The sequence below is a fragment of the Calliphora vicina genome, chromosome 1 (genome assembly GCF_958450345.1).
Source record: "Calliphora vicina chromosome 1, idCalVici1.1, whole genome shotgun sequence".
In the NCBI taxonomy this organism is placed as follows: domain Eukaryota; kingdom Metazoa; phylum Arthropoda; class Insecta; order Diptera; family Calliphoridae; genus Calliphora; species Calliphora vicina.
Genome location: NC_088780.1, coordinates 44,462,091 through 44,488,664, shown reverse-complemented (window position 1 = coordinate 44,488,664; position 26,574 = coordinate 44,462,091).

The following is a 26,574-nucleotide window of genomic DNA, read 5'->3' as shown; positions in this document are numbered from 1 at the left end:
ATAGCCATGCAGACATGCAGCACCATATCATCATTGAACCGCCACCATACTTAACCGTTGTTTTTGGCCTGCGCGCGTTTTAAGAGGAAAAATGGGCGTGGCTTTTTAGCCCCATAATGAGCACATAGTCGTAACAATGGTGCATAGCCTGAAGTAGTCGGATCTATGATTTTTGGACTACGGGCAGGATTTAGAGGAAAAGGGACGTGGAAAAATTGTCCAATGAATTACCAAACATATGTAATTTACATTGGGGCTTACCTGAAAGTAGTTCGTATTAAAATTGTTAGAGTATGAACGGAAAATTAAGAGGAAAAAAGAGGCGTGGCAAAATTATGTTTTTGCACATATCAACTAATTTGGAAGACCGTAAATGATTTAGGAAGATGTAAATTGATATGCATGTTGTACGGACCAAGGAGAAGATGAACAATGAACTGAATTTTTGATATCTGGTGTTAGGGCGGAGAGGGAATGATAAGTTTTATATATGGGGCATTTCATGTCAAGTGAACCAACTTTTGAAATCGATGTCTTCCGATCGGGATGAAATTTGCACCAAGGTTAGCTCTATTGGATAGTAACTCAGACACAATTTTTCAACAACATCGGTCGAGAACTCTCTGAGTTATAGGGGGTAAAATTTTGACAATTTGGTCAAACAGGGGTTTTTTCTTATCCATGTAACTTATTACCTATTGTTCTTAGCAAAATGTGTCCCAAATAGTATAGATAGCTATTTCTTCGATCTTTCGAAAAAAAATATTTAAAAAAAAAATAAAAAATTTTTAATATTTTTTTTCCGAAATCAAAAACTTTTTTGACTTTTTTTTAAAATACGTCCTTTTTTTTTTTTTTTTTTTTCTTAAAATAAAGTTTAGATATTTTCCTTGAACACCTACTTGGTCGCTTAGTGGGATATCTATCAAAATAAATATTTTGTAACTCAAAACATCAAATTTTTGACTTTTTTTGCAAAATCAAAAACTTTGTTGACTTTTTTTTTTCAAAATGGACCCTTTTTTAATCTTTTTTTTTAGGTCAAACAAAAGCTTAGATATTATCCTTGAAGACCCTTTTGGTCGCTTAGTGGGATGCGAGTGGGATATCTATCAAAATAAATATTTTTTAACTCAAGACTTACAATTTTTGACTTTTTTTTTTGCAAATACGATTTTTTTTCCAAATGGGCCCTTTTTTTAAAATTTTTTTTGTAGTCAAAAGAAAGCTTAGGTCCATTCCTTTAAGATATTTTTAGTCCCTTAGTGGGATGCGAGTGGGATATCTATCAAAATAAATATTTTGTAACGCAAGACATACAATTTTTTAATTTTTTTTTGCAAAATCAAAATTTTTTTCCAATATGGGCCCTTTTTTAATTTTTTTTTTTTGCTCAAAAGAAAGCCTAGGTCCATTCCTTTAAGATATTTTTAGTCCCTTAGTGGGATGCGAGTGGGATATCTATCAAAATAAATATTTTGTAACAATTTTTTAATTTTTTTTTGCAAAATCGAAATTTTTTTCCAATATGGGACTTTTTTTTAAAAATTTTTTTTTGCTCAAAAGAAAGCTTAGGTCTTTTCCTTTAAGACCTATTTTGTCACTTAGGAAGATGTGAGTAGGATATCTATTAAAATAAAAATGTTGTAACTCAAGACATTCAATTATTGACTTTTTTTTTGCAAATTCGAATTTTTTTTTCAAAATGGGCCCTTTTTTAAAAATTTTTTTTTAGTCAAAAGAAAGCTTAGGTCCTTTCCTTTAAGATATTTTAGGTCCCTTAGTGGGATACGAGTGGGATATCTATCAAAATAAATATTTTGTAACTCAAGATATACAATTTTTGATTTTTTGGCAAAATCAAAAACTTTTTTGACTTTTTTTTAAAATGGGCCCTTTTTGTAATTTTTTTTTTTTGCTATAAAGAAAGCTTAGGCCTATTCCTTTAAGATGGTTTTGATCGCTTAGTGGGATGCGAGTGGGATATATATCAAAATAAATGTTTTGTAACTCAAGACATACAATTTTTGTGTTAAAACATTTATTTTGATAGATATCCCACTCGCATCCCACTAAGGGACTAAAAATATCTTAAAGGAATGGACCTAGGCTTTCTTTTGAGCAAAAAAAAAATTAAAAAAGGGCCCATATTGGAAAAAAATTTTGATTTTGCAAAAAAAAATTAAAAAATTGTATGTCTTGCGTTACAAAATATTTATTTTGATAGATATCCCACTCGCATCCCACTAAGGGACTAAAAATATCTTAAAGGAATGGACCTAAGCTTTCTTTTGACTACAAAAAAAATTTTAAAAAAAGGGCCCATTTGGAAAAAAAATCGTATTTGCAAAAAAAAAAGTCAAAAATTGTAAGCCTTGAGTTAAAAAATATTTATTTTGATAGATATCCCACTCGCATCCCACTAAGCGACCAAAAGGGTCTTCAAGGATAATATCTAAGCTTTTGTTTGACCTAAAAAAAAAGATTAAAAAAGGGTCCATTTTGAAAAAAAAAAGTCAACAAAGTTTTTGATTTTGCAAAAAAAGTCAAAAATTTTATGTTTTGAGTTACAAAATATTTATTTTGATAGATATCCCACTCGCATCCCACTAAGCGACCAAGTAGGTGTTCAAGGAAAATATCTAAACTTTATTTTAAGAAAAAAAAAAAAAAAAAAAAAGGACGTATTTAAAAAAAAAGTCAAAAAAGTTTTTGATTTCGGAAAAAAAATATTAAAAATTTTTTATTTTTTTTTTTAAATATTTTTTTTCGAAAGATCGAAGAAATAGCTATCTATACTATTTGGGACACATTTTGCTAAGAACAATAGGTAATAAGTTACATGGATAAGAAAAAACCCCTGTTTGACCAAATTGTCAAAATTTTACCCCCTATAACTCAGAGAGTTCTCGACCGATGTTGTTGAAAAATTGTGTCTGAGTTACTATCCAATAGAGCTAACCTTGGTGCAAATTTCATCCCGATCGGAAGACATCGATTTCAAAAGTTGGTTCACTTGACATGAAATGCCCCATATGTATATCAATTTTATCATGAGTTTAATGTTATGATATTAAACATATTTCTTTAATTTAATATGACAAACTGTTTTATTCCTATGCATTTGATAAAAAATTACAAACGTACAGAATTTATCATTCCTGATCAAAGATAATTTGTTCTCTTTTTAAATGAGTTTATGTATCTGTGACTTGTCTGATATTCTATGATCAACAAACCATTTTTTTGTTTTGTGTAATTTTGTTAAAATAGATGTTTAATGCAGTCAAATTAAAAAAATGACAAAAGTCGTTTTTTCGCAATTTCTTTTCGAAAAAAGTAGACACAGACATAGTTCTACAGAAAACAATAATGCATTTATATTTTTCTGAAAGGCAACATATAATAATTTCAAACTTTGTATGAATTGTGAGGTCCAGAGCTATCCGAAACAGACCAATTTTTTATATAAATTTAAATTTTAGGCTAAAGTTTCCTATAGCTACTTTAAAAAATTAAAACGTGTTTTGTATGCCCCAATAAGTTCTTAAATATTCTGCAAAGGTAATGTTTCTCCCCAACCATGGTATCTTCACTAGAGCCAAAAATATAAAAGTCGCATTTTTGGAATTATTGAAATTTCAGTTTTTTCATTTTTGCTTTTTGATCAACAATTTCTTATTAAAAACTATTCATAAATAAATAAACATTTTATAGCATTTTAAAGAATACATTTTTTAATAAAATCAATAAAATTTAGTTTGGAATTTTTGAAAATTTTTTAATTTTTAAATATTTTATACATTTCTGAAAAATACAAATCTTTTAAATCGGATCGAGAAGAAATATTTGGCATAAATTTAAATTCGTCATATACTTATGTAAACAAATTATAATCGTTTTTCCTCAAGAAAATGTTTATAAAAATTTTTCAGCTGACAGTACTGAGATATGGTTTCATTATAATCTTTATTTTACACTACCAATTTTTAACTCACATTAATATTTAAATAAATTCCTGTTTACCCTTATGCACAGGTTCCACTGTGACCACTATGCACATTGCATGTTTCACTGTTTATATTTTTAGTGCCACTACTTTTTGTCACATTTGGTTTTGGTTGTCTAAAATCTGTACGATGCTGGTGTACTGTGTTGCACATTTAACCATATTCGACATAATGTGCCATTGCTGTTGGCTTGCCTCTACTTATGAAACGGAAATAGCGGTTATTTAAATGTTATCTGCCACTGGAGCTGCACTCACACCAATTTATATAATACATGTTGTTAAAACCGTTACAGCAGCTATTATAATTTTATTTAAAACATATGGTTATGATAATTGTTTAAAGTAATTGTGGGATTTCCTTTCTTTTATTCTGTCTTTCGTACAGTTTTTATCATGCAACGGTATAGCAGCGAATAGTTGGCGATAATGTTTGCAAAACTAAAGATGGAAATACCAAGAAAAATTTAGTATTATTGGTTTATAAGTGTAGATAACTGAATTTATTTAATAGTTTGTGAGAATTGTGTCACTGGATTTTTTAAACAAAGGTTTTTTAAACCAATTTTTAGTAAAATGATTCGAAATAATTTATTTTAAATATGTTGTAAAATAGATAAATTTGCTGTTTACCAAAACTAGAAATTTAATATTTTTTTTCATATTTTTCTTCTTGTTTTTATTATTGTAGTGTATTTTAAAGTCGATATTAACTTTTTATAATTTTCTTGGCCAGGTACACATCCACACATGCATACATTTATGTACGCATAAATAGTTTTTAAAGCCATTTCAACTTAAGTATTTTAGGCTTAAACACTTTCAACATGTATGTATGTACTAGGATGGACCTTATTTTGCACTTTGTCGATGCCTTCAAGGTCTAAAATTGTTCTCCGTTATCTAAAATTCAAATGCTGAACATTTTAGAAAAATTGGATAACTTTTATATTTGAAGTTTCGAGTTTTATAATATTTAAAAAAAATATTGAAACATTAACCCCCATTTTGACAATGTCTAGTTATTTGTTAACCTAAAGTTTTCATATGACAACTATTTTAGCAGACAGTATAACTATAAGTTAAGAAATGTTGAAAAAAATCTAATACAAAATAGTTTTTGTATATCATTTAAGAATTCGGAATCTCGGGAACTATTGGATACATTGTAACGAAATTTCACTTGGTTGGAGCTGAAAAATCCGGTACCGTGAAATAGCTCCCAATGAAATAACTCCCAATGAAATAACTGCCTATGAAATAATTCCCATCAAAAATTAAATAATTCCCAAACTTGAAAAATGAAATTACTACCAAAGGGTAAAATGAAATTACTCCCAATAATCGGCGGTTTCATAATTTTAAAAATATTAGTCCCAAAAAAGGGAAATAACTCCCAATGAAATAAATCCGAATAGAAATGAAATAATTCCCAATCCGAAGCAATTTATTTATGTAATCTAAAAAAAGGAACTACAAAAGTGAAATTATTCTTCGCTTACCAAAAATTTTTTGCATTGCGGACCTATGGCGTAGCGCAAAGTTTTACTCCTCTGGGATGTGTCAAAAACTGGCTTCACTCAGAAAATTTGTTTTGCATTGCCGGCCTTCGGCCGTGCGCTAAGGTTTTCTCCTCTGAGGTGTATTAAAAACTGGCTTCGCTCAGAAATGTTGTTTGCATTGTCGGCCTTCGGCCGGGCGCTAAGGTTTTCTCCTCTGGGGTGTATCAAAAACTGGGTTCGCTAAGAAAAGTTTTTTACATTGCCGGCCTTCGGCCATGCGCTAAGGTTTTCTCCTCTGGGGTGTATCAAAAACGGGCTTCGCTCTGAAAAGTTTTTTGCATTGACGGCCTTCTGCCGGATGTTAAGAGTTTCTCCTCCGGGGTGTAAAAAAATCTGGCTTCGCTCAGAAAAATTTCTTTCATTGCAGAAAGGTTTTATAATATTTTAGAAAGCCGATTTTCATTTCGCACCAGATTAGGAAATCGTTGCAACCTGACAAACACCGACGATGAAAAAAGAATATTTTCTGAGCGAAGCCGGATTCCAGAGTAGAAAAGCTTTGCGTCCTACTCTGGGGTGTATCAAAAACTGGGTTCGCTAAGAAAAGTTTTTTACATTGCCGGCCTTCGGCCTTGCGCTAAGGTTTTCTCCTCTGGGGTGTATCAAAAACTGGCTTCGCTCTGAAAAGTTTTTTGCATTGCCGGCCTTCTGCCGGACGTTAAGAGTTTATCCTCCGGGGTGTATCAAAATCTGGCTTCGCTCAGAAAAGATTTCTTTCATTGCAGAAAGGTTTTTTAATATTTCAGAAAGCCGATTTTCATTTCGCACCAGATTAGGAAATCGTTGCAACCTGACAAAGACCGACGAAGACAGTTTTTGATATTTATGGGTTCTGCTTAGTGTTTATAAACCGGATAACCGGTTAACCGAAAACCCGGTTTTTCTTCGAAATTTCGGTTTTTTGCGAACCGGTTAATTTAAAATGTTGATTTTCGGTTAACCGGTTTATCCGGTTTTTATCACTCGGTTAACCGGTTTTTAAAATTTAGGACTAAAATTAATAAATCTCACGTTTTTGTGCATTTTTAGTATTCATTGTATACACATTATTGGTCTGATTTGAAACCTAAACTGCTGATTTACAATACAAACAACCTCTTTAGATTAATATTTTTAAGAATTACAATGATTCTAAATAGTAGAGAATGATGAGTTTACTTAAAAACATTTTCAGAATAAATTGCAAATTGAATTTTATGTGCATACCTTCTTTCAATAAATTTGACTTCATTAGTGTGCTTTGTTCTTAATATTTAATTTATATATCATTTCTTTAGCATTTCAGAAATATTACAGAAAAATTAAAAAGCATTCTAAAATCCATTATTTGAAATATTTATGAAATCTGATAATGGAGTTTTTTTTTATAATGACAAAAAATCACAGATATGAGGAAGTGCGTTTACATCATATATAGGTCCTTTTTTGGGACTTGTAACATTTTCTGTTTCATATCAGAAAGTCGAGGTGATAATAAATTTTAAAGTTATCAAATATTTAATTAAAAAATTGATTTGCATTTTTTGATTTAAATTTAATGAATAAACCAATAATTAAAACAAGTATTATATATTTAGTAACATATTTATACTCAATTCCATTTGACTCAGATAATAATTTTGAAATTTTTACAAAATAAAATGGACTTAGCACCTTTGTATATTTATAGTTATTTAATAATATTAACGATTTCTGACTACTAAAAATTACAAAATTTAAAGCTGTATATACTTTATTGGATATTTTATGTTTTCGACACATATATGACGGTTAACCGGTTTAACCGGTTTTTTCGATGTCGGTTAACCGAAAAACCGGTTTTCTAAGAAAGGCCATTTTTCGGTTAACCGATAAACCGGTTTTTTAAAAAGTCGGTTTTTTATAAACACTAGTTCTGCTTGAACCAAAGAAAAATGAAATAACTCCCAATACAGTGAAATAACTCCTAATTGCCAAAATAAAATGAAGTAAAACCCAACAAAAATTTCATTGGGAGTTATTGCATTATGAAATAACTCCCAACAAAAAATTATGAAATAACTCCCTATGCGTTGTTTCATAATGAAATAAGTCCTAAGTTGTATGAAAAATTTGTTGGGTGTTATTTCATTTTTTCGTGGGGAGTTATTTCATTTGGGAGTTGTTTCACGGTATCAAAATATTCATTTTCGAGAAAGAAATCGTCAAATTGCTGTTTTTGAAACCAAAAATCGCCAAAATGGCAATAAATCGTCAAATCTGGCAGCTATGATTGTGAGTAGTTTTAAGTTTATTCATCAATTTTTAATCAGTACATTTTTTGAAACTTAATAAGCTTAATAAAACCCCTACATATTGAATTGTTAATAAAAGAATCATCAAGTCTCTTATTTTGACAAATATAAAATTTTAAGTGTGACTAGATTTGAAGTCTAGCCGCCAAAATTTTATATTTTTGTTCATAGAAAATCCCTATATTATAATTTTTTGGTTTCTAAGGTAAATGACGTCCGAAAAATTCATGAAGTTATTAATTTTACTAAACTTTTAATCCTCCAGTCCTAAGGTTTTCACCAATACCAACTACTTATACAAAAAGCTTATAGTTATTCATCAGGAGCTCCATAAACCTTGCTCCCTTTTGAAAAATTTTAACGTTTTTTTATATATTCCATGCAAAATGTGTTTTGGAAAAAACTTAAAAAATACTATAATTTTTTCATGTTCCAACTTTGGATGCGTGTAACTTTTTATAGGGACGAGATAACTGTTAGCAAGATGATTTTATTGTATTCGAATTTGTATCGCAAATATGGAGGATATTTAAACAAAAATTTCGAATATCTGTATCAAAAAAACCAAAAAAAAAATCGAGTATAAATAAAAAAATATATAAATAAACATAAATATCTCTTGAACTAAAAGAGATAGCTTACATATGTATGCATGTTTTTTTGTAGATCTCCTTGAGGACTATTTATATTTAATATATTATATTTAAGCTCAGTTGGATCATACTTCGATTTTTGGCAGTTCTTTTAAAACATGTGAGACCCGAGGTGGCGTGTAATATTGCTAATTAAGCGTAGGGAGCTTTATTTACAGCTTTGGTATCTTTAGTGATTCCCACTGAAATTTTCCGGTAAAAATTTTCGTAGAATATTTTAAAATATCCTAAATTTCCTTTTTGAAAGGACTTTTTTTTGATTTTATCGAAAAAAAGGGTCAAATTGACCCTTAAAGGGAGGAGATAGAGGGTTATGATCTTCCACAAAAATGATACCCATAAAATTGCATAATATAACTCTGGTAATAATAATTCTCTCAGACATTTACTTACAACATTTTTCTCAGTTAGTGTAATGCTCCCTTCGATCAAAAAATTAAAACTTAGACCCACTGTAAAAAATAATTCAGACTATAACCTTATTCCACAAAAATTATCTACTCAACATGACCTTTCAGAATTATAGGTTCGCTAGTCTGTTCCAAAAATGCTGTTGGACAGTGTTATTATTCATAACTCCCATATAATTTTAAAAAGAAAACTTGTCGAGCTTGATTAACTATACTTTCTTACTTGTTTTTATTAAAAATGTTTTCTCTTATTTCTAAAAAGCAAATAATTGTAAAACATATTTTTTTCGTAAAAGTGACTATCACGATTCTGAAGTATTTATTAAGTGGGGAAGAATGAGTTGCAGGTGATTCCGCATTCCAATCTCATTTTCGATTTCCATTACAAAACTAAAAATAGAATAAGCATATAATAAAAATACAAAAAATAAATAAAATTGAAATATATTTTTTGAATTAAGATGAACAGTAATAAAAACAATAAGCATTGAAAATGGAAAAAATTGCAATATAAGGGCCACCTTACTGTGTATGTAAGTATATACGTATGTATGTACATTTGATAGTTTCAATTTGTAGATTTCCTTGAGCATACAAATTAAATAGTTTTAATAGTTTAAATGTTATTTGGGGTTTTACATTTAAATCGTTTGCGGTAAATGACATTTGCAAACAAAACTTATTCAACAATCAATTTGCGGACAGATCAAGAAAACTTAAATCATATAAGATTTTATTATTATTTTTTTTTAAATTTAAGAAGTTTATTTTTTTAGGATGATAAAAATCAAAGAATTGTGGTTAGTTTAAATTTATTTCAATACTTGCTATTTTAAATTTTATTTAATTGATCAAATTATTAGCAAAACATTATTAACCCTTAATATCAAACTGATACCGCCAGGAACCAAACAACACAATTAAAATATTTGTTCAACGACTTTTGTATAAACTTCCCGCTGCAACCTTAACGATACTTCTTGATACAAGCGCAACAGTTTGCGTCGATTTCCACTTGAAACGGACTTTATGTGACTCATGTATGTTCAGTAAGGTTTCACAACCTCCAAAAAACAACTTTTGCGAAATTGCGTACATTCAAAAAAAAAAATTTGGTGTTAAATACGTAAAAATTTAAGCTTAAAAAAATATTTCCGTTACCGTTATAGTGCCTATTATGAGTGTCTAAAATAATAATTTTTATTTTATTTTAGTGAATTATTTAAAATTTTTGGTTGGTCCCTTGCAAAATCGTCAGACACCGGGAGTTCGAAATTTATCAAATATAAAATTATATAGAAAAAGTTTTTTCAGTTTGTTGATTAGAAATGTCGCATACAATTCGTGATTTTTGAACAGAAGAAGAGCTTTGCCAGTTTATTAATTCGGTTGAGTGGTCGGAAAGTGAAGATGATGTTAATTTTTCTTTTGCCGACCCAGATTTCGATTTAGATGCTGCTTTCCGAAATGAAAAAAAAAACATCTATGAACAAACTCGTAGAACAAAAGTTGTTCAGAAACACGAGTTTTAAAATATTAATTTTTTTAGCTCCAATAATCAACGATGAATTCTAAGATGGTTTGCCCAAGAAACCATGGGTAGAGAATCAAAATAGAAACGGTGGGGCGGAGAATCATGGCCCCAAAGTTGGGTATCTCGGGTATATACAAATTAAAAATTATGCCAAATTCTTATTCTCGATCTGATCTGAAAGATTTGTATATATGTAGAATCTACGAGAAGAGAGCTATGAAAAACATTGCTATGACTATATTTTATCTTTTATAGTTTACGAGATATACACATAAACACCACGTAGATCAATTTTCAGATCCAACTAACTTCTTTACTTGAGTAAACAAAAGTAAAACACTATTAAATATTATACTCTGCTACAAAATAACACTTTTTGTCAGAACTTGAAAAACGACCAAATGGAGGTTGTAGGCCTACGTAAGGATATATTAAAACCGTTTTCAAAGATTTTGAAACACCTAAAATTTTTAAGTTATTTTGAAAAAACTGTTTTAGGGTCGTTCGTAGTACTTTAGTACTTCCAATTCACACATTTTTAGACCGATTTAAAAACTTTAAACAATTATGGATAGGTAAGGTTTCTTTTTTATTTTTTTTTCGTAATTTTTCAAATTCAACAATAGTTGTTTTAATTTATACTTGCCAAAGTTATTAAACTTTTTCAAAAAAAGTTCGATAAAATTTGCTTCGGAAATTAAAAATTGTACAAATATTTTTTTTATATAGTTTTTTTTCATATGGGCTGGGGGAGAAAATACTAAAAAATGTGATAATGAAAAGTTGAATATCTTTTACAATTTTAATCCGATTTGAATAATTAAATCCATGTTTTGTTAGGAACTATTTTATACAAACTAAAATCAAAAAAGTTGATACATTTTGTTTTTATTTAAGATATTCTTAACAAAAACAATTCATATAACTTACAATTGTATCAAAAATTGCAGGTCCGTTAAAAAATTTAAAGTCGGATAAAAACTGACTGAGTTACAGATCGATAAGTTGACGGATTTTTTCAGAATAACTTCTGAATTTCAGCAAGCCCTATAACTCACGCTAGGTCGTGTTCCAATTTTTTTTAATATTTGTTTTCCACAAATATTAAACATCTCCAAATAGCTTATATTTTTTTTTAATTTCAACCACAGTTGTTTACATCTGTATTCCATTATTCAATTTCATCCATCTGTTATTCTTAAACCATTTTTAGTTTGTCAAATAATACAGTAGAATCGTACCATACCACAATTTGTGATAAAAAAAAAATAAATTAATAGTTTTATTCTTTTCTCAAAATGTCATTTACTTTCAATAAACCAAATGAATGCATATGAATAGAAATGTTCTCTAGAAATTAATTAAAGATTTTGTTCTTTTTTATTTTTATTGTTGAAATTGTAAAATTTTTCCGTAAATTATACTCAATTTGAGGTTTGTATCGTTTTGTAGTTTTTATTAAAACTTTAATTTCATTTATAAATCAAACCAAAAATATTTCTGTATTGCTTGAAATACTCTTACAAGTTCACAAACATATGTATGTAAAATAGAAAACAGTTTTAAGACTTGAAAATTAGATTTTTGTAAAAGAAAATAGAAACAAAACTTAATTTGCATAGATTTACTGAGATGAAATATACAAAAAAAATGAAAATTAAATTTTCACACAATAGAAATCTCTTGATAACAATTATCTAGTCAACACTATCAACAGCATATGAGCTCAACAACTTCGAAAGTTTCTTTTTCAAACAAGATTATTAACATGGGTTTTATGTATTTTAAGGATAGAATTTTTGTTTTATATAGTTTGTGTGTTCCTTTTTTTTGGGAATACATTACCATTTTTTAACGCACTCATCATCATCTGGAGAATAAAATATGAAAAAAAAAAATGTTTAAGGTTTATTCTTGTTGTATTCTAACGAGTGTACTGTAGTTTTGGTCAAGTCGAATTAAAGCTGTGTTAAGATGAAGTTGTATGTTTATATAAGGTTATGACCAGGCACATGTGGACAAGTCTATGCAACACGAGTATTGGAGAAGATTGTTTTAAAGTTAAAAGTAGAACAGTTGTACACAGAGAAAACAGATTCGTGATAGCAACGCATAGAATTTTTCGGTTCCATAAACAGAAAATCAGTTGAGAAAGAAGAATTTCGGTTAAAGCAATAAAACTTTTGTTAACGCTTTTGTAATTTTGCAGCCACAACTGTAAAATTCGGTCACTAAGATAGAATCATTGGATTGGCAACAACTTCAGTTGCTATCTCGTGGCTTTTTTCTCTGTATACTTACATATAAATGCAAAATATGTAACCTTCGGTTAAATATCTCAATCTTTTAAGACTGCCAGATTGTGCTCCTGAAAGACACTAAATTCTTCAGAAAATTTAGGGAACCAAATTTTTCAGAGTCATCACAAAGTTTAAAGGACCATTTATTACAGATATTTCTTTCTTATCCGTTATCTATATTGGGGGTTTTCCTGCTGTTCATGGTATGACTCATTTCTATTGCCCTCAACAGGACTTCCTCAAAGCCTCTATTACCATGTTCTTGGGGTGAGCTTCCGCCAGGATCTCTTTGTAAGATAATCCTAGGTTCTGCCCTAATAACGCCCCCGAAGAGCCCTTCTATATCCAAGAATAAATGACATTATTTAAATGATTTACCGTTGAGATTAGCTTCACTTATTACGCGCGTATCAATTGTGCTCCTCACATATAAATCGATTAGTCGTTCCAGTGTTTCCAGAGAAAAGATGACAGAATAATCTGTCTAAAATCGTCCAGCCTAATTTGTAAATATTAATCTAACATTTCACCAACCTTTAGATGTGTGCATAATAAGGTACATCTATTGTACAGCATGGACGGAAAAGCTCAGTCCAGTTTATATAATTTATATGGGTCAAAGGCATTTACTGGCAGTGCTACCATGTCCTTGACAGTGCTCTATTTAATATATTATTCTCAATCTTGAGATTTATATTCCTACAACCAGAAAAAGTTTACATTCAAAGCCAGAACCAAATTATCCAAATGAGATTTTGTTTTTCAACAATAGCTACCGTTGAATATATCCGATTACCCTAGCGCCTTGATAACTCGTTGACAGAATCAATGGAGGGTGAATTCCAAAATGTATGTATGCAATGCAACATTAAAAAGTTGAGTGATTATTAACGCAACCGTGTAAACTTTGATAATGTTTCATATCGCAAAATGTATGAAAAAGTAAAAACAGGCAGAACGATAAGTTTTTTTTTTAAATTTTAACTACGCGTTTGCATGCTTTGTCTTGATAAAGATATGACTGCATTGCATACATACATTTTGGAATTCACCCGGACTCAGAGTAAGTTTTCCATGAAGTTCTCTTCTCTCATTTCATATATATTTGTATGCATCCCAGTTTTTAGTTTGCCTGGTGTTCTTGAACATGCTAAACAATCTACGTACTGTCGATCATAGATTTCTCAAGTTCCTGGTCCACCGTTTTAATTATTTCCTTCTTCCTGTTTATTTTACAGAGCAGGAGAGCGCTCTCAAAAAATACTAATGAATTCATTCTTCTTCCCCAATCTCCCATATCTAGATGGTTTCTGTTCTGACTCTGTAAAGTTTAGTTAGCAAGATCACCATGCTGTCATCTAAAAAAAGTTCTGTTGATGTGTTTGCTTTCCAATTGGTTATGATGTGCATTAGAATTACAAAAGTTATGCCTCTTTTCCTTGTAATCTATATCCGCCTCAGCACCTTGTTGCCCGAAAGTAATAACTTGAAAGCCACAAAACCAAAATTTATCAAATCCAGGAGAGCTTAAATGAACGATTGTCTAAATCTATCAAGAATAACACTGTCCAACAAATTGAGACTGTAAGTTAATGTCTGAGAGAATTCTTATGGTCAGAGTTATATTGTTGAATTTTATGAGGATCATTTTTGTGAAAGATCTTAACTCTAGCTCCTCTCTTTAGGGATCAATTTGACTCTTTTTTCGACTTTAAATTGATAATATGGTTTTCTGTGACAATTATTTTGACAGTTTTCGGTAGCTTTGATGTTATTTTGATTTGGCAATTCATCATAAATAGACTCACCTTTGCAAATTGTTCAAATTTATTTTGAGAATTATGGCACATTTCGACAAACACATAGAGCATTCGTTGTAATTTATGGTGATCATAATGGACCTGTGAACAGTGTGAGGTTTTAACAATTTACCTTATCTAAATACAATTTTTTGTTTGCTTTTTTTTAAAGAATTTTAACTAGAATTGATAGATAACATTCCAAACTACAAATAATTGCATTTGAAAATAAAAAAATGTACAGTTTTATTTACCTTAAACTTCGTTGTAATTGCAGACTTTTGTAAGACATAAACAAGTCAAGGCGCGTAGCTCAAATTTAAATGTTTGTAACTTTTTTAAAATGCAATATCTTTATGAAATTTTTGCTAGTTTGAGGTTTCATATATTTTTTATTAAAAAAAATAACAAATCGTAAAACACGTGAGCAGAAAAAAAGTTTGAAGGTTTTAAAATATATCTGTTTTTTGAACTTATTTTGGAATTTTTTATTTTTTAATTGGACATAAATATATAAAAAAAGCAAGGAAAAGTAGTTACATCATTTACATTAGATAACCTTATCTGTCTTCTTACAATTTTAAAGATAATTCGACAAAATTAGGTATGAACTTTTAAATTGCCCCAACAACTAAGCCTATTGAATTTGGATAGAATCGGTTAATTATTTCTCCTAGCCCTTATACAAATGCCCTATCTGAAAATAGTTAAAGTCTCATAAATATCTTAATTATAATCATATCCAATCCAAATTCAGCACACATAAGTTTTATATATACGCAAATGACCCCACCAAAATCGGTCCACAATTAGTCATAGCTCCCATATAAGCACCATTCTCGAAAATAAGATTCAATACAAATAATTTTCATATCAAAATAAAGCTGTTTATAATCCCTAGGTGTAGGTTATCATAGTCCGGGCTTGCTCGACTATACTTTCTTACTTGATTTTAATGATTATAATGTAAAAAAAAAATATTTTATATGGGCAGTGGGCGTGGAAGTTTTTCTACAGAAGTTGTGAAGTTAGTCATATATTACTTGTACCAAAATGCGTGACTGTACCTTTATTTATTACCGAGTTATGAATTTTGATAAGCTAGAATGTCAAAACCTCACACTATGCTGTGGTCACATTCTTCATGTGATTTGATGCCTTTAGATTATTTTCTCTGAGGATATGAAAAGTCCATAGTCCTGAAACGATCGAGCACTCCGTTCTCTGTTTTATTTCCCTTTAAAGTTCATTGTCTCTATAGAAACTACCCTTTATTTCATCTAAGTAAACCACTTATGCTCTATTCATAACCGTAGGGCACAAAATCAAATATAAATATTTTCTAATAATAAAACAATTTTCTATGAAAAGAATTTTACTACAAATTGTAAATGTATTTAAAAATACAAACTTTTAAAATACATACACATATTTACCTAATTTTCTAAAGCATATAATATCAACAATCTCTAAATTATTCATATTTTTTCTTAAACCTTTTCTTGTTTTTCTTTCCTAAAGCCAATAATATGTTTTTACCATTAAAACACATTGTTTTCATAGTTCTCTGGGGAAATTTAAGTTTTTTCTTTTTAATTTTTTTTGATAATGCAAAAGTTACCATAATATTTATATCAGTCCTTTTTTACACTTTTAAATACAATTTGAATCCTTTTTTGTTATGGTTACATAAAATGTAACTAATTTTTACTTATACTTCTTAAACTGTGCTTTATTTGTATGCTAAGGTGTGAGATATGTATTTAACGCTTAATTTAACATAATAAAATTAAGAGTAAGGTATGTGTGTAATGGTATACAGAAATTTTGAAATGCAAATTAAATTACAACTCAATTAGCTGTGTAAAACAAACGTGTATATATACCCAACAAAAACTTTACTTACCTAGTAAGCCAGCAAGTATAATTGGAGCAAAGCGATAACTACTTATTATTTGACTGAAACACTACTTACCGTTGTTCGAGATTTTTAAAAAATTCAGGGGTGAAGCTTACAAATGTACTTACAATAGTTTTAACATCAACATATAAATGAATATGATATGAACAAAAAAATTTATGGCTTTGACAGGTGGCGAACCACTAACCTCCCGTTTTCCAGTCAAACACACTAGATAGCTGTGCTAAATGCAAAAGTTAATTACCAGCCTGTATAAAAATAAGTACTTATTTTAGTAAATAAAATAATGTGCTGGGTAACCACCACTCCTTACAAAAGAATGCATGAAATAACTAGTTGTCATTACAAAAATTCACAAATTTTTGCTGGGTATGTTTAATTAAGAAAGTTTTGCAAAGAATTAAAAGATTAAATCAGAGAGCAAAAATAACTAGTCCATAAATCCATGTGTTGGAAATTAAGATTTGTTTTGAGTTAGCATGAGTTAACCATGGGTGCAAATACTAGAATTATTTTGTAAATGTATACGCCGATAAATAAGCCAGCTTAATCTGTTGGCGTTAATAATTTTACTCATTACTCGCAAAAGATGGTTTAAAGTTAAATATATTAAAACAAATCTTAAAGTACAACTTTTTCGTAATTGATTTAAAATGATACAAATTCATTTTGCTCCCTAGGCAATACTAGCGTATGTTAAAATATTACACTTGAACAATTATGAAATGCACTGAAAGAAATATTTGTACTTGCGGAATTCATTAATAGTTAAAAATGTTTGGAAATGTCAAAAAATTACAGGCAATGTTAGACTAAACAACTGGTCTGCATAAAATGTTGTACTTTAATGTAGGTTAAGGTGTTTTAGAAAGGGTTCCTTATAATGGACCCATCTTTATAAAATTCGTTGCGACGATTTATATAAATTGTGCATTATCTGGAAAATAATTAATTAAAATATTAATACAATGTTGTTCACTAAGTTGTCAGATTATTTTAATTTTCTAGAATTGTTATCCGTAATGTAAAAATCAAATTCTGAAAATTTTATCAAAATCGGATAATGTTTAAAGGTGCACATTTTTATTATAATAGCAATATTTTCAAAAATGTTTGAGTAACTTGATACCAAAAAAAAATATAAAACGTCATGCATCATCTCAAATCCCAAATTTTATAGTTTGCAAATTTTTTGTTAAACGAAATTTTTTTTGAAAAATTAAAAAAATTGTTTTTAACTAAATGAAGATTAACAAGTTAGGGATATGACGAATCTTAAATACTCTCCACCTAAATTTGATTAAAAATATAGAAATTACATTGGTATAAACCCTTTTTCGTATTGGGACTTATTATTAATGTACCAATCCTAAGATATTTTATTTCAAATGTATAAAAATGGTATCTAATTCAGCAATTTATAATTGAAACAACTACAGATTCCTACTATTTTCAACAGATTCTAAAATATTACAATAGGAATAAAATGTGGTGCTATTTAACAATTTATTTACTTAACTATTGGCTCAAACTATAAGTAGTTTCTTATGGGAATTTTATTTTGGCAATAAATCCTTTTCATTGCCTCTTAATAATTATAAGATGCGTTTGTTTTTAAGTAGCAATAACAATTGTTTCATTGCATAAGAAAATTACATTAAAAGCTATGCAAGCAATTTCACTGTGATTCTTTATTTTTCCATTCACCGGAATATTTTTGTATCTGCTCTTTAACAATCAAGCACCACACAGTGGGCGAAAATTATTTTTTAAATATTCTACATTAAAAATCTCAGAGTCATAGCAATACTTGAAAAAAATATTTTAGATATTTTTATTTGCAACTTAACAATAATTTTATATCATATTTTTCGAAGGCCCCCTTTTTGAAATAATAAATTTTTGTTTCTTGAAAATATCTCACTGTAACCCATACATTATTGGATAAATAAGAAATATTTTCCATCTTATTTTCATAGTTTTTCCCATACATTTTTTCGCATACATTTTTACAGTTGAAGCTGTTGTTATTGTTGTTTGCTGCTCTTATGTAAAGCAGATAAAATAACATTATTTACAATAATCCTTTTGTAACATAAACATTGTGTGTAAATCTTATATTTCCTCCCATGCGTTGCAAGCAAAAGATGGCAATGCAAAGACTTGCTATGGACTGTAGAATGAAAATATTGTATATATTTTCTTAATAGCAAAAGTATTTACAATTGGTAAAGGATAAAGAAAATAAATAAAGGTAAAGGAAAGTAAAAGCATTTAATTTGTACGAAATATTTACATGAATATTTTCACATATCGTCGTTGAACCAAATAATTTTTCAAAAATTTTCTTTCTTACCACATAATTTTGAAATGTATATAAAAATTTAGCAAACAGATTTTGTGTGGGAGAGATCGAAAAAAGAAATATCGACTGAACCAAATACATTTTGCAACTTCTGGATTCGAAGACACAGCGATTTTTAGGCACAGCAACGATATGAAAGTAGGTTCGTAATATTCTTTACTCCTATAAGTATCAAAAAAAAAAATTCAATGCTGGAATAGCTATTTAAACATAATTACAATCTACATGAATTGTGGTCAATGAAGGTATATATAAACTTCCATTGTGCCATCCATTGTGTAATATTAAGAGATAATCATATAAGACCCATGAAAGTATATATATTTAAGCAGATTTAGCTATTTTTGTCCATCTGGCTGTGTTAAAAAATCGCATGTCAAAACTACACAGCTAAAATTAAACAATCAGAAAAATCGTTAGTTTACGTAGCCTCTACGTAAAAAGAAGACCGTCTTTCAAAAGATGGGCAGATTTGTTGAGGAATTAGATTTTTGTTGACCAGCAACAAAAGATTTTCTTCAATAATTGATATACCCGGCATAATAATGACTATTACTTTACTTGTCTTTTTAAATATTCACTTTATTATACCCTACACCAGGATAGTGGGTAGGGCATATTGGGTTAGTGCTTATGTTTGTAATGTGCAAAAATATTGTCATAACACCCACCATAAAGTTTAATAATCTGCTCCGGATCATTTCCTGAGTGGATTAAGCGTTGTCCGTCCGTCCATGTAAACCTTGAAGTCAAATTACATGAGACCAGTCAAGCTCGACCATATAATACCCTACACTAAGTAAAGGCGCAAAATCATTTTTCTTTTAAAATTTCAATAATTAATTTTCGTGAATTATTTTCGAAAGAGTGCTATGATGGGAACTATGACTAATTATGGACCCATCGCCGCGAAATAAGATCATATTATTTATGTCTATATGAAAGTTATTTGTGTTGAATTTTATGTATATACCAACATTTTTAAGAGATTTATGCTCGTTAAAGTGATTTTCGGAAATTATCCTTATATGGGAGCTGTGACTAATTACACTATGCACAAAATTGACACTTTTCTTTCTGTCAGAGGGGCACCCAGCGGCTTAAACTAATTCGGGTACGCTGAATTCAGTGCTGCTAACCATTTTTTTAGGTTAACTCGTATTTTCGAGATATACCGTTATTTCGAAAATAGAGGAGGTTGCACAACATATATTCGCGTTACTCAAAAACAGTTTAGTTTATTGAATAAACTGAAAAAAAACGAAATTCCGCAACGAAATTGCCTTCAAGTAAAGCTTAACATGTTTATAATCTTCGCTGTCGTTTTAGAAATATAAATTTTTTTTTGGCAAAAAAAATAATTTTTTAGAACAATTTCGAAATTTTTAGCTTTTAAAACGGCATTAAAAATTGAAAAATGCATATACGATCTTAATCGTTATTACACATATAGAAAACGAAGTGTCATTTATTGGACTAACTGCAAATGTATACGTCAAACAAAAAAAGAATTGTTTACAAATCTTGACTGACTCCAAAGTTATATGCATTTGAATTTAAAAATTAAGAGCGTATATGCATTTTCCAATTTTTAATGCCTTTCTAAATTTTTCTAAAAAAAAATTTATATTTCTAAAATGACTGCGAAGATTAAAAACATGTCAAGCCTTACTTAAAGGTAATTTTGTTGCGGAATTCAGGTTGTTCAATAAAATAAACCGTTTTTGAGTTACGCGAATATATTTTGTGCAACCTCCTCCATTTTCGAAATAACGGCATATCTCGAAAATACGAGCTAACCTAAAAAAACGGTTAGCACCATTGAATTCAGCGTACCCGAATTAGCTTAAACCATCGGGTGCCCCGACCAGCCAGCGAGCGTGCCAGCAACACGGATGGATGGACATCGTTTAATCGACTCAGAAAGTGATTCTGAGTCGATCAGTATACATTAAGATGGGTGTTAGACTAATATTTTTGGGAGTTACAAACATCTGCACAAACGCATAATACCCTCCCCACTATGCTGGTATAGGGTATAAAAACCGATAATTGGTAGGTTTGAAAAATGTAATAGAAAATTCAAATTTAATATAAAACTCTGACTTCAATATTTCACTATAAATTACACAATTTTACAAATTATTTAAATCGTTTAAATTTATATAGTTGTATGCAAAGCCATCAGGTTGGTTTTTCAAATACTTATTCGTTTTAAATTTGGTTTTTCCAACTTTTATAACAACAGAAAATTTATTATTTAGATTTTTTCTTTTTTTTCATATTGTTTACTTAAACAATTTTCTGATTTAAAATTTTGTGTTGAATTAGAATCTCTATGGAAAAGAAATGAAAGAGAGACCTGGAGAGTTGTATGAAGGTTCAATATTTATTTTCAATTTTCATATCACGTATTATTGACAAATCATTATGGGTGTTATTGTTGTTCGACAGGATGTAAGTCGAAGGAAGCAGATTTTTCTTATTTCTTTACCAAAAAATAAAAAGTAAGAGATGAAATTTATGTATATGTATATTGTAAAATCTATTATATATATGTTAGTACAAATGTTTCTAAGTATTAATGTATATACTTTATTTGTATTTTTAGCTATCAATATCTTTCTTTCGTATTTATGCAAATAAGTTGGGCATATAAATTCAAGAAATAAAGAAGAAGAAAAAAAACAAACTACATGCCCTTTTATCTTCTATAAGTATAAAATTATTACTTGTAAATAATATTCACAGGATAAAACATCTTCATTGTTGTACGTGGATTTGTGTGTAAATACATGTATTACCTATCGTCATGATTTGTTATTACTTAGTCAAAACGAAATGTTTGCTAACAGAAGTATAAATTTGTTAATTTCATTGTTAATAGGACCTAACATACAGCTACTTGATGGTTGCAAGTAAGTAGTAGACCTTTTTTCTGTTGAATTATAATTTGTTCAATTTATTTGGAAATAAGACACGTACTCGAGTATTATGCATGTGTAAATCTATGATTTGATTTGAAATATATGTAATATGTGGTTGTTTTTAAATTTAACTTGATATTAATATTAAATTAAATTCAATAACATTAAAACATCTGGTATTCCAATAAATGTTATATAGCCTAAGGTTATTTATGAAATTAATTTTACACGTAACATCAGATATAAATCATTGGATGTTTTCAGCGGAATTAAATCACAATGAAAATGATGAAGAACTATCAAACATTTTACTGATTCCCTATGATCCTTGTAGGAATGACGGGAAGTTATATATATGGGGGATTTCATGTCAAGTAAACCAACTTTTGAAATCGATGTCTTCCAAGATCGGCCGAGAACTCTCTGAATTAGAGGCGGTCAAAATTTAACATTTTGTCCAATCAGGTGTTTTTTCTTATCCATGTAACTTATTACCTATTGTTCTTAGCAAAATGTGTCCCAAATAGTTTAGATAGCTCTTTCTTCAAAAAAATATTTAAAAAAAAAATAAAAATTTTTTAATATTTTTTTTTCGAAATCAAAAACTTTTTTGACTTTTTTTTAAATGGGCCCTTTTTTTCTTAAAATAAAGCTTAGATATTTTCCTTGAAGACCTATTTGGTCGCTTAGTGGGATGCGATATCTATTAAAATAAATATTTTGTAACTCAAAACATATAATTTTTGACATTTTTTGCAAAATGGACCCTTTTAATTTTTTTTTTAGCTCAAACAAAAGCTGTGATATTTTCCTTGAAGACCCTTTTGGTCGCTTAGTGGGATGCGAGTGGGATATCTATCAAAATAAATATTTTGTAACTCAAGACATTTGCTTCATCAAAAAGCAGGGACATTTGGCACCATACTAATTGAAGCCGAGAGACCTTCAAAGACGGTTTTGCATGTCCGAAATGATGGTTGAACGCTATAAAAGAAAATAGTTTTTGCATCCAATCATTACTTGCGAAGAAAAGTGGATACATTACAATAACCCGAAGTGTAATAGATCGTATGTGAAGCCCGACCAAATAGCCGAATCGACATCAAAGCTATAAATTAATCTCCATATTTGGTGATTAAAATCAAATTTTCTCTGTTTTTCTCCTTTTGGAGACATTTTCAATTTACTTTTAATTACCCAGCGGGAAAAAGATGCAGTAAAGAGGCCTTCCTAAAGGCCTTCTTTTGCAGACAAAAGGACTTCTAGCCGCATTGCTAAATCATTTAAATTTTACATTGCGAGCCAAGGCCTTGTACACTCGCTGCTGTTAGAGGGCTGAGAGAAGGCCTACTTAGGAAGGGCTACTAGAAGGCCTACTTTGAAATGGCATCTAGAAGGCCTAATTGCGAAGAGCTATTAGAAGGTCTACTTTGGAAGGGCTATTCGCAGGGCTGCTATATGGTCTTATGCCTGTACAAAAACCTGTTATTACTGATCTAATGAAAGGCCTGTAGAGAAATGTCATATGGAATGCCTAGAAAGGTAGGACTAAGTACTTCAAAGTCTTATGGAAGGGGTACATGAAAAGGCCTAATAGAGTGCCTAAAAGAGAAAAAAAAGGCTTAGAATAAGACATCAACGGACGGCCTATGAAAAGTCGTGCATTTTCAAGTTTTATATAACGTCTACCATGGAGGACCTATTTAAAGTCTTATTAGAAGATCTAAAATAAAAATAAGAATTAAAATGAAGTTGTTTGTTTAATATTTTGAAGCATGATAATTTCTGATTACATACTTAAAAAACAACAACAATAAATAAGAAGCCATCAAGCAATTTATTGTTGTAAATTTTGTAAAGAGAGTTAATCAAAGGGATGCAGAGTATTTTATTTTTTGATGTAGACTATTTTTATTTGATCACTTGTTATTAGAAGGGGATTCATAGGCTTTTTTGAACACCTTCTAAGAGCAGGCAGTGTGGAATGAGTATCGGATCTTTTAGAATGTGTAAGTATGCCTTTTAGAAGGCCTACAAACTGAAGTCCTATCATTTTTTTCCCGCTCGGTAAGATTCATATACGCAATTCGTACACCCACCATCAAAAAACATGGGTGTATATTGATTATGTCATTCCGTTTGTAACGTATACAAATATTGTAGTGGAACCAAAAAGGTTCATATAGAATTCTAAGACGATATAGCTATATCCGTCCGTCTGTCTCTTGAAAACACGATAGGGGCTAGCTGGCTGAATTTTTGTTTGGTATTGAAAATGGTCAATATCGATTGATGATTTCACCTAGTTGATTATGCGGCAATGCAGATACAATTTTATTCTAAGTACTCTGAAATTGGACCGGAAAGTCTGACATTTGTCCTTAGTCCCCATAAAAGGTCTCCTCAGAAAATGACTTGAATATTCATAATCGTCATATAATAATTAATATCATGATAAAATAGGACATAAACAAGTTTTATATGAACCTAAATCTTTCTATCAACTTTTGTGAGGATCGGTCCATAATTGACCCTACCCCCGTATATATAACCAGGAAATGTAGGAAAAAAATTATTGTCACTAAATAATTTATAGAATATATTTACATAATATTGAAAAAAATAATTTACTTAGAGCAAACCTGCCATTCAATCCCTAATTAGTGCATAATATCGAAAATTGTCCAATATTGCCGGGTGGATCTAGGGGATATTCATCGGCTATTCTCGTATACTCTGCCTAGAATCCATCTAAGGATCCTCATAGCGGCCATTACTGGATACTGGGCTCTATGTGTACATTAGAGTGCTCCAAAAAAATAAAATTGCGAATTTTGACCGTCCCCCCCTCTAGAATTGTTCTATGTATTGTAGAAACACATTGTGTAAAATATTAGGATGATAGGATAACGTTAACTGGTGGCGCAACGACGCTGAAGTTTTGAGGTGCATTTACAAGGGGAAAATATGCAATTTTTTCAGTTTTTGTAAAAATTTTGCCATTAAATAATGACTTTTACAATTTAATTTAAAAGAATCGAAATGTGTACGTAATTGTCGTTATAATAAGATATAAAAGACAAAAATTGGTGAAAAAATGTTAAAGTTATTAAAAAATCGCCAGGCCATTAACGTGTCTCAGGCCACTAGAACAAGAAATTTATGAACAAAATTAACATATTTTGAGAAATATTAAAATAAAAGCTTATTTTTACTTAAAATATATCCATATTTACTTGTATATGAGTTTTTGTCCTCGTAGGATACCGTTAAACTATTCGCAGGTATGACCAAAAAAATTTAATTTTTTAACGGCAGTTTCAAAACTCCAATTTCAAATTTTTAAAAATTTTGTTAAACAAATTTCAGAATTTTTTGATCATCACATGGGGATTTATTGACAACATAATAGGGAATAAAAATGTGAAAAAAGTATGTCAATACCTCCTATAGTTTTTCCGTACCTGCGATATAAATTTTGCGATTTTCGAGAAAAACTAATTTTTTGGCCATATTTTGGGGAATGACCAGAATTTCATTACTGTAATGATTTTTGAGTAAAAGCTATTCAGAATAATATAGTCCAGGTAATTTTAAATATAGTCTGAAAGTTTTACTAAAATCGGAAAACTTTAACCCTTAAATCGTGAAGGTCAAAGGTAAATTTTTTCAATATTTGGAATATCTCATGGAAAGATAGCGAAATATTATATATTTTTGTGCCGATTTTGATGAAACTTAAGAAAAATATAAAATGAAGTCTAGTATTCACAATAACAGTACAAAAATGGAAATTAACCCTTAATAGCACTTGGGGTCCAAATGACCCTCAACTTTTAAAATCACGAAAAACACATTAATTTTGACCCCAAGTACTCTTAAGGGTTAATTTCCATTTTTGTACTGTTATTGTGAATACTAGACTTCATTTTATATTTTTCTTAAGTTTCATCAAAATCGGCACAAAAATATATAATATTTCGCTATCTTTCCATGAGATATTCCAAATATTGAAAAAATTTACCTTTGACCTTCACGATTTAAGGGTTAAAGTTTTCCGATTTTAGTAAAACTTTCAGACTATATTTAAAATTACCTGGACTATATTATTCTGAATAGCTTATACTCAAAAATCATTACAGTAATGAAATTCTGGTCATTCCCCAAAATATGGCCAAAAAATTAGTTTCTCTCGAAAATCGCAAAATTTATATCGCAGGTACGGAAAAACTATAGGAGGTATTGACATAATTTTTTCACATTTTTATTCCCTATTATGTTGTCAATAAATCCCCATGTGATGATCAAAAAATTCTGAAATTTGTTTAACAAAATTTTTAAAAATTTGAAATTGGAGTTTTGAAACTGCCGTTAAAAAAATTTAATTTTTTTGGTCATACCTGCGAATAGGTTAACGGTATCCTATGAGGACAAAAACTCATATACAAGTAAATATGGATATATTTTAAGTAAAAATAAGCTTTTATTTTAATATTTCTCAAAATATGTTAATTTTGTTCATAAATTTCTTGTTCTAGTGGCCTGAGACACGTTAATGGCCTGGCGATTTTTTAATAACTTTAACATTTTTTCACCAATTTTTGTCTTTTATATCTTATTATAACGACAATTACGTACACATTTCGATTCTTTTAAATTAAATTGTAAAAGTCATTATTTAATGGCAAAATTTTTACAAAAACTGAAAAAATTGCATATTTTCCCCTTGTAAATGCACCTCAAAACTTCAGCGTCGTTGCGCCACCAGTTAACGTTATCCTATCATCCTAATATTTTACACAACGTGTTTCTACAATACAT